Source organism: Nycticebus coucang, chromosome 4 (assembly GCF_027406575.1).
Source record: "Nycticebus coucang isolate mNycCou1 chromosome 4, mNycCou1.pri, whole genome shotgun sequence".
NCBI lineage: Eukaryota > Metazoa > Chordata > Mammalia > Primates > Lorisidae > Nycticebus > Nycticebus coucang.
Genome location: NC_069783.1, coordinates 72,358,842 through 72,378,041, shown reverse-complemented (window position 1 = coordinate 72,378,041; position 19,200 = coordinate 72,358,842). Strand labels below are relative to the sequence as shown.

The 19,200-nt window shown below is 39.8% G+C and overlaps 1 protein-coding gene across 1 annotated transcript in view; it reads left to right on the top strand.

Annotated features, from left to right (window-relative positions):
* Positions 1 to 19,200, top strand: part of LOC128583773 (N-acetyltransferase 8-like) — a 78,864-nt gene that overhangs the window by 53,823 nt on the left and 5,841 nt on the right. The window lies entirely within an intron of this gene.

The following is a 19,200-nucleotide window of genomic DNA, read 5'->3' as shown; positions in this document are numbered from 1 at the left end:
TGCCAAAAGACATCCAGCTAGCATGCCCCATGTATGGAGAATGTGCTTAAGAATCCTCTGTGACAGGCTGGGGGCCTGTAGCTCAAGGGCTAAGGCACCAGCCACACACAACAGAGCTGGCTGGTTCGAATCCAGCCCGAAACAACAATGACAACTACAACCAAAAAATAGCCAGGCGTTGTGGTGGGCGCCTTTGGTCCCAGCTACTTGGGAGGCTGAGGCAGGAGAATCGCTTAAGCCCAGGAGTTGGCAGTTGCTGTGAGCTGTGATGCCACAGCACTCTACCCTAGGCAACAGCTTGAGGCTCTGTCTCAAAAAAAGAAAAAAAAAAATCCCCTGAGATGGAAAAGCATTTCATTTTCAAAAAAATAATTCCCTTCTTCCTGTTATGAGTAGTTCTGAATGTTAGCTACTTTTATTTCCCATGGGGTCAAGACATACCTAAGGATAGAATTGCAAGTGGAAAATAGAAGACAGAAATCAGGTATTGGAAGTTTTTCCATTTTCATTTGGAAAATGAAATGGTTTGAATTTTTAATATGTATAGGAATTATTTATTTTTAATTCACATTATAATATTAATTATATGCAGGATTAATGCAAGTCAAAATGTTTCAGTAAACAAGTTTCAGTAGTTCAACTTTGTAACAATTATAAATAAACGTGTTAAATTTCTCTGGACAATGGAAGCAGTTGGGTTTTTTTAAAAACAAGTAAATTTCTTACTGATAGCAACTAAGTGGCATTTGTAACATCTTTATCATATGGTCTATTCCATCCATTCATTATGCTTTTCTGAGTTGCCCTATGTGCAAGCACATGTTCTTAATTTAATCTTAATCTTCTGTGCTTTTCCTATAAGTTTGCTATTCAAATACATTAAGCTATAAAAAAATAAAAAGTAATAAAAGGCCTTTGGTCTGGTTCTGGCAGTTATAGAGCTAGGTTTCATCAGTCAACAAAGTCAGTCAAGACTTTTGGTTTGTCTATATGTAATCTTTAGTGTTTGGCAACTTAACAAGGCAAGTTTGCCACCCCAAGTTTTTGGGTCCAGCTTGTGAACCATACATAACACTGGTGATTTAACAAGCATGACATCATCAGGGTTAGTGTCAATATCATGTACATAAAGAGGTGCAAGAATGTCTTCTGTGGAATCAAACCATAGTAGCTGGTTGTAACATCATCCTAGCGTTTCATCCAGAAAAGATAAAACTTCTTTCTCATAACTTTACATGAGCTAAATACAGTTCTTGAGCTTCGACAGAGGTTTTTCTCACCAATAGGCGAAGTAGCATAATGTTTTTTTATCTGGGTGTGGATGCCACATCTCACACCCAGTCCCTGGACTGGGTGACCAGACACATTGGCAGGAACAAAAGTGAGTTCAGGTTTCTTTACATGATCTTAGATATTAGCATAATCAGCACCTAGACTGATTTGTTAGTGTGGCCAGGGTTTGAAAGACTGGTGCAAAGAGATGCCAGGTCTTGGGTGGTTCCTGTGGCTCAAAGGAGTAGGGCGCCAGCCCCATATGCCAGAGGTGGCAAGTTCAAACCCAGGCCTGGCCAAAAACTGCAAAAAAAAAAAGGAGAGAGAGAGATGCCAGGTCTGTGCCTGATCTGCTGGAAAAACAGTAAGGGGTTAGTAAGAGCCAGGCTTGGTTTGAAAGAAGAGGCATAGTGGAAGATTAAATGGGAAAAGGAGGTAGGTTTAGGCTATCTCCAATCAGCTTTCAATGTGCAATCCTCAAAGGGGGAGGTTTTAAAGAAGAAGTGTTTTTAATGAACCCTTTGTGAGTGTTTAATAGAATAAAAAAGTTTTTACATGACAAACTAGGTTTCTTGCTCCATGATCTTAAGAAAAAATGAAGATGTCTGCTTAGGGGCCTAGGAACTGGCCCTGGAAATCCTTCCCTTTAGGTCATCTGTAGGAGTGGTCCTCTAATTATCCCAGGAAGATATTTCTTTTATTTTTGTGGCAGTGTAGGTGATAACAGTACCTCATAAGGGCCTTCAGACAAGGTGGCAGTACACGTCTTTTTCTAAAAACTTTGATGTGCACACAATCTCCTGGTTAAAAAGGACGGCGACCCTTGTCAGTTCAGGGAAACCATGTTTTTTTCCCCTGTTGGTGATACACTCCAAGTACCCTGTTTCCCCGAAAATAAGACAGTGTCTTATTTTAAGGTGTGCTCCCAAAGATGCCCTAGGTCTTATTTTCAGGGGACGTCTTATCGTTCCCGTAAGTAGGTCTTATTTTCGGAGGATGTCTTATTTTTGGGGAAACAGGATATATTAGTTAGTGCCAGTAGGCAGTTAGTCTTGAACCTTTCACTTAGTTTCTTATAGTGTTCAACCAGCCAAGGAATGGAAAGTTTAGAGTGTGAGTTTCCTCCAGAGATTTGGTAAGATTTACAAATAGTGCACTGGGAAATATATATTCATATATTTTTAAGTATCTCCCATTTGCACAAGTCTCATCTGACGAGAGATAAGTGTCAGCCAGAAAGTTAAAATAAAGGGGCCACAAGAAGTCCATTTGGCACAATATACAATCCATATGATAATTGTTTAGCACCGTTTTCCCATCTATCCTTTCTGGATTTGTGGGCATTAGCCTGATTATCAATAACAGAAGACAGGGATAAGGACAGGGTTGATTAATCAAGCAGAGATAGGATAAGGAGGGCCATTTTGGCTATAAATTTAGCAGTCCTGTCTATTCTATTCTTTTCTAGAAATATAAGGTCCATTTCATTATTGTGAGCTGGGCAACGAACAATAGCAATCTCAGAAGCAAGGTGAATAGCTTGTAATAGTGCAGCAATTATAGGCCCATTGGCAGAAGGTGTGCTGGCAGAAACTAAGAAGCCACAAGATTTCCAAATTGTACCATTCCATGTGAGACTCTGAAGGCATATTTGGGGTCTGTGTAAATAGTTGCAGCTTTTCCTTTTGCTGGTGTGCAAACTCTAGTGAGAGCCATGCCAAACTTTTGGTGTGAGCTTTTCAGTGCCCTAAGATATTTAATGTCCTGTGTAACAGTTGTCTGTACCTTCTAGACCCAGAATTTTATGGTCTCACTCAGCTAGAGTCTTTAAAAGATGACTTTAAGAGAGGTGAATAGCTTGTAATAGTGCAAAATGTCATCAATATTATTAACACATACTGAACTTTTACCTAATTTTAGGTAAAGGTTATAGAGTATAAATTAACTTTGAGACTTTGAGAGAATATTGAAGGAGACTCACAGTATCAGAGGGATGCAGGCCATGTTAATTGTCTCCCTCTGAGGGTGAATGTATAGAGAAATTCTGAATAAGGGTATAATAGAATTGGAAAGAAAGTTGAGCAGAGGTTAATTACTGTATTGTTAAAGTCACAAGAACAAAAAGGCATTTGAGTTACTTTCTATCAGGAAATTGTGTTAGTTTCTATTTTCTTGAAAAAATATTTAATTTAAGTACTTATTTTCTGAAGCTAGTTAATGAGAGTTCTTTTATATATTTTGGTAATGAAATATATGAACACATAGACACATAGACATACAGACAAGCAGATCTAATAGCTCTTATAAAGAATTTTCATTTGCTGGCTCTTATTTTCTTTTATTCAGACTATCAGTCTTTTTTTTCTTTTGAAACAAAGTCTCACTTTGTCACCCTCAGTAGAGTGCTGTAGTGTCATAGCTCACAGCAACCTCAAACTCTTGGGCTCAAGCAATTCTCTTGCCTCAGCCTCCCAAGTAGCTGGGACTCCAGGCACCCGCCACAACGCCTGGCTACTTTTAAAGATGAGGTCTCACTCTGGCTCAGGCTGGTCTCAAACTCAGGAGCTCAGGCAGTCCACCTGCCTCAGCCTCCCAGAGTGCTAGGATTACAGGTGTGAGCCATCACATCCGGTCAAGACTATTGATCTTTTAATTAACTGTGGTAGAACCTCTGTAAGTTGACCATGTAAGGGACAACTGTAACAAAGGCTAGCCACATTGTGTTGTACTTCTAATCATCTAATTTCTATATTAATACAAATAAGGCCATTGTTTAGGATAACAGATCTCTAAAATTTATTCTCAAAAAATTGAGAAGTCTTTTAATCTAAAGGATCCATCTTTTGGCCATAATTAAAAATCTCAAAGGATCTCAAAGGTATATTTATTCCAAAAGGGACTGTATCCAATTCCTCTTCCTAGAAAGTCCAGGTGGTAAGTTTTCAAGTCTAGCCTGGAGAGGGTACAGAGAGGGAAGTTCCCAAAATTCCCCAAAATTCACTCTCAGAAATAGACAAGCTAAAGAAGATGAGACCTTTTAAGACAAAGATTCCCCTAGAGCTTGACGTATTTGCTCAAAGAGTGGGCTGCTTAGAATCATACATGGCTTGGACCCCGAATCTTTTTCACAACGGCTGTTTAAGAAGTTCCCCCCAAAACACAGCCCCCAAGATATCAGAGACTGAGGAGAAAATTCCTACTCAGTTACAAGACAAGCTGAGAGACACATAACAGGACAAGAGGGGACCCTCCTAGGCTTTTGTTTGTGGAGGGCTGGGGTGGGGACCTGTAGCAGTTTGTCTTAATAGATTCTGGTTTAGCCAGAACCACGTAACTGGCTAGCCTGCAGGTCTGGCTCAAACTGCAGGCTTGTATGGGTGCCAGGCTCATGTTCCACCCTACCACAGCCCTCCTTCTGACAAAATGTCACAGAAAGACCATGACAAAAATGGGTAACAACAACAACAGCAACAAAAATGCTTTCTCTGAGAGTGAATCAGAGAATATGAATATTCATATTGAAAATGCCAAAAATATACCAATACCAGAGTTGCTTTATCAAGACTAGTCACTTACAAAAACCTTTTCTCTCATTAATTTTAAACTTGGAAAGGATGATTACCTTCACCACCTGCTCAACTGGAGACCACAGAGAGAGAAAAAGTGGGAGTCCGACTGGTAAGTTCAGGTCTCTCATGGCACTGCCAGCTGCTCAGAAATGCCATTCTCCATTCTCCTCACTGTGGGTTTCAGAAGAGCTGAAAGGCTATGAAGGTCCTGCCAATGTAGCTTGGCGTACCAAGCTCTGGAGGTAAGGGGAACTTTCCCCTTTCCCGCAAAAGGTTGCTGAAAGACAAACTCACAATTAAGGCAGATTAATAAGGGCAAGAAGTTTCTTTACCCTGCACAAGCAGAGAATCACAGAGTAATTAACCAATATCCCAGTGGAGTCCAGACATTTTTATACTCTTCTTTTAGAAGAAAAGGGGAGATGAGGAACATAGATAATTCTGTTTAGTGACAAAAAGGATGGTTAAAAATGCATGGGAGAAACAGATTGACTTCTAACTTAACCTGAGAGATGGGGGGTCAGGTCTGGTTGAGTTCTTCATCTCTCAGACAGTATTTTGAGATGACAAGGAGGGGAAGGGAAGTCACTTCATGGTTCTTTTTTTTTTTTTTTTTTGTAGAGACAGAGTTTCACTTTATCGCCCTCAGTAGAGTGCTGTGGCGTCACACAGCTCACAGCAACCTCCAACTCCCGGGCTTAGGCGATTCTCCTGCCTCAGCCTCCCGAGTAGCTGGGACTACAGGCGCCTGCCACAATGCCCGGCTATTTTTTTGTTGCAGTTTGGCCGGGGCTGCTTTTGAACCTGCCACCCTCGGTATATGGGGCCGGCGCCCTGCTCACTGAGCCACAGGTGCCGCCCATTTCATGGTTCTTTTCATAGGTGGGCCTGGTTATGCAGCTAGAGGGCCAGCCCCACCAAGGGCCTGCTGATCTCTAAGGACCTTTATTCAAAATAATCTTTATACCAAGGAGTCATATTTTGGGGTGAAATATCCTGAGCACCTTCAAAACTAAGGAAGATCTGAAAAGTTCTGTTGTTGCTGAACTAGGTGCCTGGAAGGCAGACGAGGCCTGCGCTCAGGTTCTAAATGTGTTCTGTGCTGCCCAAGCCCCCAGTGCCAGACTTCTGGTGATGGAGAAATAGAATTACAAACAAAATTTCCTCCCATCCCAGAAATGCTCTCTACAGAGGTAGAAGAGAAAGAAAACACTTATGTCTTTGAAGAAGTATTAAATCAGTGTTTGCTGCACATCACAGGAAATTCACAAAGGGATTACGAGGACAGGAAGAAATTTCACCCACCAACACAGCCAGTGAATGCCATACATTCCTTGCTCTCAAGATGGGCATGAACTATCCTCAAGGAAGGGGGCTCCACAGCAGCATTGGCTACACTTGTTCATCCCAGAGCTCTTTTAGATCCACCTGCCCATCTGTGTTTGCTAACTGGCTTGAATAAGAAAGAAGAAAGAAGAAATAAACCCATATCTTTAAAACAGCAGGTAAATTTAAACTCAAAGAAGTGCTGGGAGATCATGGCACTATCCATCTTGATGATTATGTTTCAAAGAGAGAGCCCCCATGTCTTTGAGGAAAAGAGTCAGTCTAGGTTTTAAAACTGGCAAGAAGTTTAGTGAACTGTCAAAAAGTTTTGTGGGTTGGCATACATCTATCTATCTCATAGGGGCGGAGGAAAAATTTACACTGTTCTAAAGAAGGGGAGAGACCTTTTCTTTAGGTCTCCCTGTGTTGCCAGGCTGGGTTTGAACTTCTGGGCTCGAGGGATCCTCCCACCCAAGGATCAGATCAGTTAGTAGCTGGGACTACAGGCAGGAGCCACTGCAGCTGGCCCTTCCCCTTACTTTTGTTTTTTTAATTTCATTTTTATTAAATAATAACTGTATACATTTATGGGTACAACGTGATGATTTGATATATAATGTGGAATGTTTAAATCAAACTAATTAACATAACCATCACCTCTCTTACTTATATTTGTGGTAAGACATTCGTAATATACTCTTCGTTGCTTTGAAATGTACCCTTACGTTGCATACATAAGATGAGATTCTGCCAAATATACTCCCTCTACTTGCTCTCCCTCTCCCCTCCCCTCCCTTCTCCCTCATCTCCTCTCTTTCTAGACTATCTTTGTGTTTTATCATTCATATAAATGTGTAAGTGTTTATATATTGGTTTCATATAGTATGGAGTACATTGGATACTTTTTTTCTATTTTTGAGATACTTTACTAAGAAGACTATGTTCCAGCTCCATCCAGGTGAACATAAAAGATGTAAAGTCTCCCTCTTTTTTACTATTTTACTACCATAGTATTCCATGGTACACATATACCACAATTTATCTATCCATTCATGGGTTGATGGGCATTTAGGCTGCTTCTACAACTTGGCTATTATGAATTGGGCTGCAATAAACATTCTGGTGCAAATGTATTTGTTGTAAAATGATTTTTGTTCATCTGAGATACCTAGTAATGATACTGCAGGACCAAATGGTAGGTGAACTTTTAGTTCCTTGAGAATTCTCCATGTTTCTTTCCAAAGAGGGTTTATTAGTTTGTATATTAGTCCCAACAGCAGTGATAAGTGTAACTTTCTCTTTACATCTGTTCCGTTCTCTTTACATCATCTGCAGTCTTGAGATGTGGGATAATCTTACTGGAGTTAGGTGATAGCACAAAGTGGTTTTGATTTGCATTTCTCTGATGATTAAAGATGATGAGCATTTTTTCATATATTTGTAGGCCATGTGCCTGTCATCTTCAGAGAAGTTTCTATTCAAGTCTTTTGCCCACAAAGAAATGGGGTTGTTTGTTCTTTTCTTTTCTTTCTTTCTTTCTTTTTTTTTTGAGGCAGAGTCTTACTGTGTCACCCTTGGTAGAGTGCTGTGGTGTCACAGCTCACAGCAACCTCAAACTCTTGGGCTTAAGTGATTCTCTTGCCTCAACTCCCAAGTAGTTGGGACCACAACGCCCCACTAATTTTTTTGTTGCAGTTGTCATTGTTATTATTATTTTTTTTATTGTTGGGGATTCATTGAGGGTACAATAAGCCATGTTACACTGATTGCAATTGTTAGGTAAAGTCCCTCTTGCAATCATGTAGTTGTCATTGTTATTTAGCTAGCCTAGGCTACACCAGCCAGCCTCGGTGTATATGGATGGCACCGTAACCACTGTGCTGACTAGTTTGAGTTCTCCGTGGATTCTAGTCATCAGACCTTTGTCAGAAACATAACCTACAAACATCTTCTTCCCATTCTGAAGGCTGTCTGTTTGCTTTACTTATAGTGCCCTTAGCTGTGCAGAGCTTTTTAGCTTGATCAGATCCCAGTAATATATTTTTGGTGTTGCTTCAATTGCCAGGAGGCATCACTTTACCATACTTTAGATTATATTATAAATCAATAGTGATCAAAACAGCATGCTACTGGCATAAAGATAGAGATGTGGATCTATGGAACAGAATAGAGACTCTAGAGAGCAACCCAGCTACGTATCGTCATTTGATCTTTGATAAGGCTACAAAAACATACATCGGGGAAAAGATTCCCTATTTAACTAATGGTGCTGGGAGAACTGGCTAGTGACCTGTAGAAGACTGACACTGGACCCTCACCTTTCACCACTAACAAAAATTGATTCTCACTGGATAAACGATTTAAACGTAAGACATGAAACTATAAAAATCTAGAAGAGAGTGCAGGGAAAACGCTTGAAGACATTGGCCTGGGAGAATATTTTATGAGGAGGACCCTCCTTTCCCTTACTTTTAACAGAAAGTAAAAGTAAGGAGTGTGAGGTACAGCGATACACTGCACCCAGTTTTCTTTCTTTTTTTTACTGGTTCTGAGAGCAGTGCCCCATGACTTCTCAGCATTCCCATTCTTGCTTGGGAATTCCCAAATGTGCTATGGGGCCCCATCCTTACATTGCAACCAGCAGCTTTCTTCATTTCCAAGCGCAAGCCCAACCAGAGTAATATAGTAAGAACCAGCATCTACAAAAAATAAATTTAAATAAATAAATACACTAGTGTGGTGGCCGATGCCTAGTTGCTCAAAAGGCTGAGGCACGAGGATGGCTTGAACTCAGGAGTGTGATGTGCCATGATACACCGCAGTCAGTTTTCTTTTCTTTTTTTTTTTTACTAGTTCTGAGAGCAGTACCCCATGACTTCTCAGCATGCCACCAGTACTTCCCAGCCTAACACAGAATCTGTGGTGTGAAATGTCTCTTTTCCTATACTACTTCAACAAAAATGCCAGGCATGGTGGCTCCCACCTGTAATCTTAGCACTCCAGAAGGCTCTGGAGGTAGGATAGCTTGAACTCAAGAGTTGATACTAGCTTGAGCAAGAGCAAGACCCAGCCTCTACAAGTAAAAGAAAAATTGCCCAGGCATGATTGCACCTACTTGTAGTAACAGCTACTTGGTTCCCCTGCAAAGGAGGATTGCTTCAGCACAGGAGTCTGAGGTTGCTGTGAGCTATGATCATGCCCCTGCACTACAGCTGGGGTGACAGAGGAAGACTCTGTCTAAAATTAAAAAACAAACAAACAAAAAACAGCTAACTGAGTCTTTTAAAATTAATATGCATGTTTCTTTCCAGAAAATCTTATCTCTAAGAAATTGAAATAATATTTAGTTAAGATAGCTTAGGATACTAGATTGTTTGCCCTCTTCCCTTGGATAGGATTCACTGGCAACCACTGATTACCACAAAGCAAGACCTGATTATAAAACTTTTACACACAGGCCAGACACGGCAGCTTTAGTTTTCTTTTGGGGCATTATCTGCAGCAAATGCCAAATTCCAGGAAAGCTTCTTGAAGATAGTTCAGAAATGACCTAGTTTGGCCAGGCATGGTGGTTTTCATATGTAACCTAGAATTTAGGGAGGCTGAAGCCAGAGGATTGCTTGAGGCCAGGAGCGCAAAACCAACCAGAGTGATATAGTAAGATCCAGCATCTACAAAAAATAAATTTAAATAAATAAAAACACTAGTGTGGTGCGTGTGCCTGATTGCTCAAAAGACTGAGGCACAAGGATGGCTTGAGCTCAGGAGTGTGAGGTGCAGTGATATACCACTCTAGCCTGGGCACAGAATGAGATCTTGTCTCAAAAAAAAAAAAAAAGAAAAGAAAAGATATGATCTGGTTTAATTGTTTTTAACCTTTTAGGATCACAGACACCTTTGAAGATCTGATGTAGAAAATTAAATCATAATTTTGCACACAAATAAGGAGTTTAAGAAGTCCCTGTAGGTGTCCAAGTTAAGAACCCTGAATGAGCCTTTCACTTTTTAGTTGAAGAGGCTGCAGCTGGCCCCTCTGTTCCCAGGCTGAGGTCTGTGCCTTCAGAGGGAAAAATAACACGCCACGGCAGGAGCCAGAGGTCCTCCTCTCATAGAGGAAACTCTGGTAAGGGTTTTCAAAAGAATGGATTTTAGGGTGGCAACTGTGACTCAATGAGTAGGGTGCTGGCCCCGTATACCAAGGGTGGCGGGTTCGAACCTGGCCCCAGTCAAACTGCAACAAAAAAATAGCTGGGGGTTGTGGTGGGTGCCTGTAGTCCCAGCTATTCAGGAGGCTGAGGCAAGAGAATCGCCTAAGCCCAAGAGCTAGAGGTTTCTGTGAGCTGTGATGCGATAAAGTGAGATTCTGTCTCAAAGAAAAAAAAAAAAGAATGGATTTTAGATATTTTGTTTCAGGTTTTCTATGCTGCAGATCAATTCTAATCTCAAATCTGGCTTCCAGGAGTAGCTCTGAATTGTTTTGCTAATTCTATACATCAACCCTGCAGAGGAGTAGATAAACTCTAGAATAGTTTATTCCCTGGAAGAAGAAAGTTTCTTGCCTTCCTCTGAGGGGAGCTTCTGTCCCTGCCCAAACCATCCTGTACTGTGGTCTGTGGGATTCTGAGAAGGACTAAAGGCCAAGCTAGAACCTCATCCTCAGGAATGGATTCTCACCAGAATTAGGCTGCCCACAGCTTCCTTATACCATCAACCATGAAGTTCAGGGTTCAGGAAAATCTGGCCAAGTGCCCTGTACCATGTTGTGAGGCTGCCCTAAGGCCCAACTGCAGGACCATTGCACACCTGCTTTGCTTGGGAATCCCCAAATGTGCTATGGGGCTCCCTCCTTACCTTGCAACCAACAGCTTTCTTCACCTCCATCTCATCATCAGCTCCAGCTCAGAAACAATTCATCTCCTCTCTGGAAGCAGAGAATGCTGGCTAGCCAAGGATTCTTCCAGACATGTTCTTTATCTCCAGATTTAGATCCTGGGATGCTCAAAAGACTAGAATGAACTATAGTTTCTCTTGGAGTTTGGCTGAAATTTCCCACCCTGGGGCACAGAAGGTCAAGGCCAGACTAAAAGGAGTTAAAAAAAGGATAAATTATTTTTTAAAAATTCTCACTGCACAGCATTGTGAATGTACTTAATGCCACAGAATTGCACACTTAAAAGTGGTTATAATGGTAAATTCCATTATGGCTATTCTACAACAATAAACAGAGAGAACCATTCTTACAGGTTAATAATCCCCATATCATTTTACTGTGGATATCTGCAGCAGTTGAAGCTCTGAACTAGATAAGGTTGGAGCTCAGAAAATGATACCCCTACATGTGGTTTCTGTCTTATAATTCTTTCAGGTTAATAATCCCCACATCATCTTACTGTGGATATTTGCAGTATTTTAAGCTCTGAACTATATGATAAGGTTGGAGCTCAGAAACTGATACCCCCACATGTGGTTTCATTACTTTAAAGTAGAGATACCTGGTGAACAGCAAATGCCAGGAGGGGCTTTCACTGAAGTTCCCTTATGTGCCTAAAGCCAGTTCCTCTGGAGGAATCTTGTGAACCAGGAAAGATTAACTCATATCAGAAGAGAGGAGAGTGCTCCCAGAGAGACTTTGTAACAGTCTCATTTTCCCCCTGGGGCTTTATCTTCCTTGCAGATCCTCTGTGCTTATGTGGGTGCTGACCGGCACCCATTCCCCAACCCCTCCTGTCTGTGAGCTATTCCACTATGATCAGTGCTCACTGTGACACACTCCTGAGCCCCAGGACTCCAAGTGGTTCCCCATCTCTATCCAAGTGATGGTATGCTTGGGACAAGACATCATTTAATATAAAGCCAAGCTGGTACAGTTGTGAACATACTCCCCAGAAAATGTGAGTGTGTCCCCATGTGAAAATTATTATTCCATTCTCACATTTCAAATGCTGGAGCGTATACCTTCACTAGTGGTTACCAGGAAGCTTATAGGTTCCATCAGGGCTGGAGAGCATCCTATCTCCTAAGAGGTAAGTCATTCATGGAAGGAAGCTGACACTGCACACAGGATAGCAGAAAAACCACAAAGTCAAACCCACTTTCAGATCACCCCTATCTCTCTTTCTGGAGTTGACTGCTTCATGAACGATTATAGCACTTCTACTACTTAAGCCAGTTTAGGTGGCTTTTCAGTACTTGTAATATGAAAGTCCTAATTATCAAGTACAGCTTCTTAAGAAAGTCTTTGCTATTGCCCTCTTCCCAGAGTCCCATCAGGACTGTCCTCCTGAGGGTAGCGATCATGACTTCAACATCTCATGGCAGGCACTTGACCACTGTTTGTTGAATGAATAAATAAATCTTTCAGATCTGACAAAGAAAACTCAGGCTTCTATCAAGTAGGCCACAAAAATGCAGAAGTAACACTAAGGCTGGGACAGATGAGAATACTGAAGTAAACTGTAGTAAAACAATCTGAGACAGCTGTGCTTTAGAGAAGCCACAACAACCACTGAGCACACAAGAAGAAAGTGCATGGGGACAGACAACAAATCCCTTCCCCTTCACTTTACTCAAGTCTCTAGAGACTTGAGTCTCTTTACTAGAGACTTGTTACTTCTGCATTTTTGTGGCCTACTTGATAGAAGCCTGAGTTTTCTTTGTCAGATCTGAAAGATTTATTTATTCATTCAACAAACAGTGGTCAAACTGGCTAGTATTAGTTGGACTCACATTAGGAATACCCAACTTGGGAGCCTTCTGTTCTCTTTTGCTTTCTAGGTAAACTTTTGCTTAACATGAAATATTTATTTCAATAAAATTTTGAAATGTACTGAGAAAAATTTTTTAAAAACACATGAAATTACCACCCAGAATTGATGCTAGTGAGACTTTACCCAGTAGGTCCCATCAGATGCCAAAGATATGGAACCTCAGCAGCCTCCACTCGCCAGCTCTGGATGCCAGTTGCCAGCACCAGTTTCAACCACAGGAGAATGGAAAAAACTTTATAGCTCCATTACAGGCTCTCAGTGTGCCAATTCCTCCCCTGCTAGGTCAGTTTTCCGGAGTAGGACACAAAAACAGCATCTAGGGACTTATCTCCCTTCTCACTAAGTAGGAGAATTCCCAGCAAAGGACAATAGGTGCATTATAAACTTTTCATCCTTGAGTTGAGATATGAGGACTCAGGTTAGATGAAACTAGAAAAAGAAGTTTGACAACATAACAAAACAAAAAGAGTTTGACACTCCCAAGGATCACAATGGCTCTAAAGCAATGGACCCCAGCCATAAGGAAATTATCAAAATTTCACATATGGAATTCAGAATATGGATGGTGAATATGATCTATGGAGTTGAAGAGAAAATTGAAAACCAACAAAAGAAGGCAAAAAATTTCAGAACATCAATGAAAAAATGAAAAAGTCACTGAAGAGCTAGATGATAAAAGAAAGGATATAGTAGAACTTAAGTAAATGAAAAAGTTATTTAGGAAATTGCAAAATACAGCAGAAAGATTTGACAATGGCATAAACCACACAGAAGAAAGAATTTCAGAGATTGACGACTAGGCTATTGAACTAACCCAGTCAGTCAAAGATGTAGAAAAGAGAATAGAGTGTAATGAACAATCATTTAGAGAACCGTGGGACTATGTTAAGTGAGTTGAAGTACAATTTATTGGCATTTCTAAGGAAGAAAAAGAAGTAAAAATCATTGAATATCTTTTTCAGTAAATTACTAAGGAAAACTTTCCTGATCTTTCCAGAGATTCAGATATTCAGATACAAGATGGTCATTGAACACCAGTACAACTCATAGCAAATAGGATATCACTATAGACCTCAATTTGGCCAAAGTGAAAATGAAGGAGAAAATTCTACAAACCGTAAGACAAATGCAACAACTAACCTACAAAGGAAAGCCCATCAGGTTAACAGCAGACTTCTCAATAGAGGTCTTATAAGCCACAAGTGAAAGGCCCTATTTCAGTTTCTTAAATAGAATGACTGCCAGCCAAGAATATTATATCCTGCAAAACCAAGTTTCATAAGTGATGGAGAAGTAAAGATTTTCCAGACATGCAAATGCTAAGGGAATTTGTCACTACTGGATCTGACTTACAGGAAATACTCAGAATGGCATTATACACAGATGTACATTCTATACATTTTACTAGTGTAAAATCACCCTAAAATTAAAACCCATATCTCTTATAAAACGATAGCACAAAAGAGAAATCAAAACAATAAAGTATCACCTTACATGATGACCAATACAGCATCTCACATATTAATACTAACACTCAATATAAACTGACTGAATATCCCACTTAAAAGACTTAGAATGGCTGAATGGATTAAAAAACAACAACAACAAAAAAAAAAAAACAAAGTATCTACTGTCTCCAGGAAATACATCAGGTCCACACAGACTCAAGGTGAAAAGATGAAAGAAAATATTCCACACAATGGAAACCAAAAGACAGCAGGTATAGCCCTTCTCATAGACTTTAAGTCAATAAAACAGACTTTAAGTCATATAAAATATACTTTAAGTCAACAACATTACCAGAAGACAAAGTTAGTCATTATATAATAGTAAAAAGATCAGGTCAACAAGAAGACATAGCAATGCTAAATATTTGTGCACCTAACAGAAGATCTCCCAGATTCGTAAAGCAAATATCCTTCTATAGCTAAGCAAAAAGATAAACACTAGCATTATAATTACCAGGGAATTCAATACCCTTTGAGCTGGAGAGATAATAAAAGGAGAAAAATCAATAAACAGACACTGGACTTAAATGAGACTCTAGAACACATGGAACTAACAGATATTTATAGACCATTCTATGCCCAAACTACTGAATATACCTTCTTCTCATCAGTGCACGAGACATTCTCCAGGACTGATTATATGTGAAGCTACAAAAAAATGTTGAAGCACATAAAAAAATTGAAATCATACTATGGGTCTTCTGAGACTACAGTGGAATAGAATGAGAAATCAATTCCAAGAGAAACACTCTAATCTACAGAAAGTCATGGAAATTCTAAATGGAATTCTGATTTTTAATGATCCTTGAGTCAATGATGAAATTAAGATGGAGGCAGTGACCGTGGCTCAATGGAGTAGGGCACCAGCCCCATATGCCGGAGGTGGTGGGTTCAAGCCCAGCCCTGGCCAAAAACTGCAAAAAAAGAAAGAAAGGAAGGAAGGAAGGAAGGAAGGAGAAATTAAGGGCGGCGCCTGTGGCTCAAAGGAGTAGGGCGCTGGCCCCATATGCCAGAGGTGGCGGGTTCAAACTCAGCCCCTGCCAAAAACTGCAAAAAAAAAAAAAAAAAGAAAGAAAGAAAAAAAAAATTAAGGGCGGTGCCTGTGGCTCAAAGGAGTAGGGCGCAGGCCCCATGTGCCAGAGGTGGCAGGTTCAAACCCAGCCCCTGCCAAAAACTGCAAAAAAAGAAAAAAGAAATTAAGATGGAAATCAAAAGATTATTCAAACTAAATGACAAATGGGAAATAAGTTATTAAAATCTATGGGATACAATAAATGCAGTTCTACAGGGAATATTAAATGTCTACATGAAAAAGACAGAAAGATCACAAATTAACAATCTAATACTACATCTCAAGGAATTTGAAAAAGAAGACCAAACCAAACCCAAAGCCAGTAGAAGAAAAGAAATAACAAAACTCAGAGCAGAATTAAATAAAATGGAAACAAACAAACAAACAAAAAATATACAGTGGATCAACAAAACAAAAAATCAGTTCTTCGAAAAGATAAATAAAATCGATAGACTTTGACTCAGCGTCTGTAGCTTAGTGGTTAGGGCACCGCCTACATGCACCAGGGCTGGTGGTGGGTTTGAACCTGGCCTGGGCCTGCTAAACAACAATGACAATGACAACAAAAAAATAGCCAGGCGTTGTGGGGGGGTGCCTGTAGTCCCAGCTACTTGGGAGGCTAAGGCAAGAGAATTGCTTAAGCCCAAGAGTTTGAGATTGCTGTGAGCTGTGATGCAACAGCACTCTACAGAGTGAACACAGTGAAACTCTGTCTGAAAAAAAAAAAAAAAAAAAAAGGATAGACTTCTAGCTAGATAAACCAGAAATAGAAAAGAAAGGACACAGATAAGCTCAATTGGAAATGAAAAAGATGTTATAACCAATCACACAGAAATACAAAATATGTGTAAGTCCTATGAAAATCTCTATACATATAAACTAGAATACACAGAGGTAATGGATAAATTCCTGGAAACACACAATCTCCTAAAACTCAGTCAAGAAGAAATAGAAATCCTGAATAGGCCAATAATGAGCAGTAAGATTTAAGCAGTAAATCACCCAATCAAAAAATAAAAAAAAAAAAAGCCCTGGACCAGATGGATGTGTTCACACCTACAAAAAAGAACTTGTACCTATCCTATAGGAATCATTTCAGAACATTAAGAAGTAGATAATCCTGCCTAAATCACTAACTATACGAATCCATTATCATCTTGATACCAAAACCAGGAAAGGATACAATGTATGAAGAAAACTATTCTTAACCAAATACTGGCAGAACAAAATCAACAGCATGTCAAAGAATTCACCATGATCAAGTGGGTTTCATCCAAGATATGCAAGGATGGTTCTCCATACAGAACACAACAAACATTCACATATAAACAGAAAAAAAATCAAGGACTATATATATAATCATGCATATATGCCAAAATGTAAGATCCACAACCAGGAAAGAAAATATCATGATGCTTCTCCTATAGGTGAGTAAAATGGATACAGAAAAACCATGTGAAAGCTAAAGAACTGTCTTTTGCTCAGGGAAACTCATTGGGAAGAATTTTTATCTTCTATGGGTGACATAATAGAGTAATACTATGATCAAACCTTATGGTTGACTCCACAGAAACATGCTTACATTTTTTAGATGATGCTGACACTAACCCTCATGATGTCAAAACTTGTCAAATCAACCAGATGTTACTGACACCTCACAATCCAGGCCTTTGCAGCTTGGGGTAGGTCACTTGCTTCCCTTGTTAGGTGCCAGACATGAAAGGTTATAGATAGATTAAAAGTTTGTATTGACTTGGTTAGGTGATAAAATCAAGCCCTATACTTACCAGAACTGGACATACAGCTTTCTTTATTAAATATTTCACAACCTGCTCTATATCTCCAGGATGGCAGATACACATGGAAACTGGAGATGTGAAAGGGATGAGGAAGAAAAGGCACAACAAACTCTGAGATGGAAGGTCATAGAGTTTCAACCTGACTCTATCTGCAAATAACACACGATCTGTTTTTAATCTTGTGTTGCTATAAAGGATACCAGTAGTTCTCACCTGCCAGTAAATGGTCAGAACACTGTGGACTTGGTTGTCTAACACTCTCTGGGTGTTTGTTACTTTAAACACCAAGGGAACTACATACAAACTTGAGCTCTTTAATTCATAAAGTAGTACCACGGAGATGTACTACTGGATGTAATATAAAAAAACAACTTGCATATCATAGTTTTAAGTTCTTTCTGGTGCTCAAGAGTCACCTGGAACTCATGAGATTGAAAAGAGAGATTTGAATCTCTCCATGGTAGTAGAATAAGGGTTCCATATCATTATGCAAGCATTGGGAGCAGTTCATGTAGAAGTCAACCACTTAGCTTCTGTTTTGTTTGAACACTGTTACATCCTGAATGCCCTGACCGCCTAACAGGGAAGAGCTTCTATGATTCTCGGGAAAAAATGGTTGTTTCTATGTAAACCACAAAGGGCAAGTGGAGACAGATGTGAACTTCTAAAAAGACAAGTTAAATATACTCACTCAGATTGATAATGGCCAATTTCCAAGAATCAGAGACTGGGTGAATGCATTGTTGGAATGTCTTGAGTCAATTGTGTCACAGCCCTCACTAAAGCTTACACATTGGCAAAAGGTAAAACTACCAATATTTACACAGATTTCCAAATAAGCCTTTGGTGTTTACCATGCAGTTGGCACAATTTGGAAATATCATGGTTTCTTAACTTTTGTTGACATTCCTGTTGCTACGATTACTGCCCTATTACAGCTATGCACCTTCCTTCTGAGGTTGCTATTGTTCATTGCTGACCTCATGCTAAGAAAATGGATCACCCTAGAAAATGATACAATAGGGCTGCTAAATATGCAGCCCCCCAAATGGCTGTCTTTATTTTTTTCCCCCACTCAGTATATTGCCCTGTGTATATTCCTGTCTAATGCCATTGATCATTAGGCCAGTGTTCCACAAACCAAAAAAAAAAGAAAAAGAAAAATTGGTGGTACAAAATGGTGCTAAACAATTAGAGCTGGACTTTATATTGGGCCAGACTTCCTGTGGCCTCTTTTCTTTTAACTTTTTGACTTGTACTTATCTCCCATCAGATGTGACATATATGTAAATGTGGGACAATTAAAAAAAATGCATACAGTGTAATGGGGTGAAGGGAGAAATCCCCTTTACCCTGAAAGTTTGCTGAAAGATCAACTCACAATTGTGGCAGATTAATAAAAGGAAGAGGCTTATTTACTCTGCATAAGGGGAGATCACAGACCCAATATCCCAACAGCGTCCAGAAAATTTTATACTTTCTTTTTAGAAGGAAAGGGAAGATGAGCAATATAAGTAATTCTGTGTAGGGGCAATAAATGATTGCTGGGGGGATAAATGTAGGGGATAAACAGATTAACCTGAGAGACAGGTATAATATTTAAAATGATTTGGGCCAGGTCTGATTGTAACCAGTTTCTTGATTGTCTTTCTTGAAACATGTTGAGGAAAGGGAAGGGAAATCAATCGTTCTTTTGATGGGGCATGTCTGATTTTTTAGCTAGAGTGAAAGCCTCTTCCAAGCACTTGTTGATCTCTTAGGGTCTTTAATTCAAAATAATCTTTATATTAAGGAGTCATATTTTGGCGCAGCGGTTCTCAATCTGTGGGTTGCGATCCACAGGAACTGTATTAAAGGGCCATGGCATTAGGAAGGTTGAGAACCACT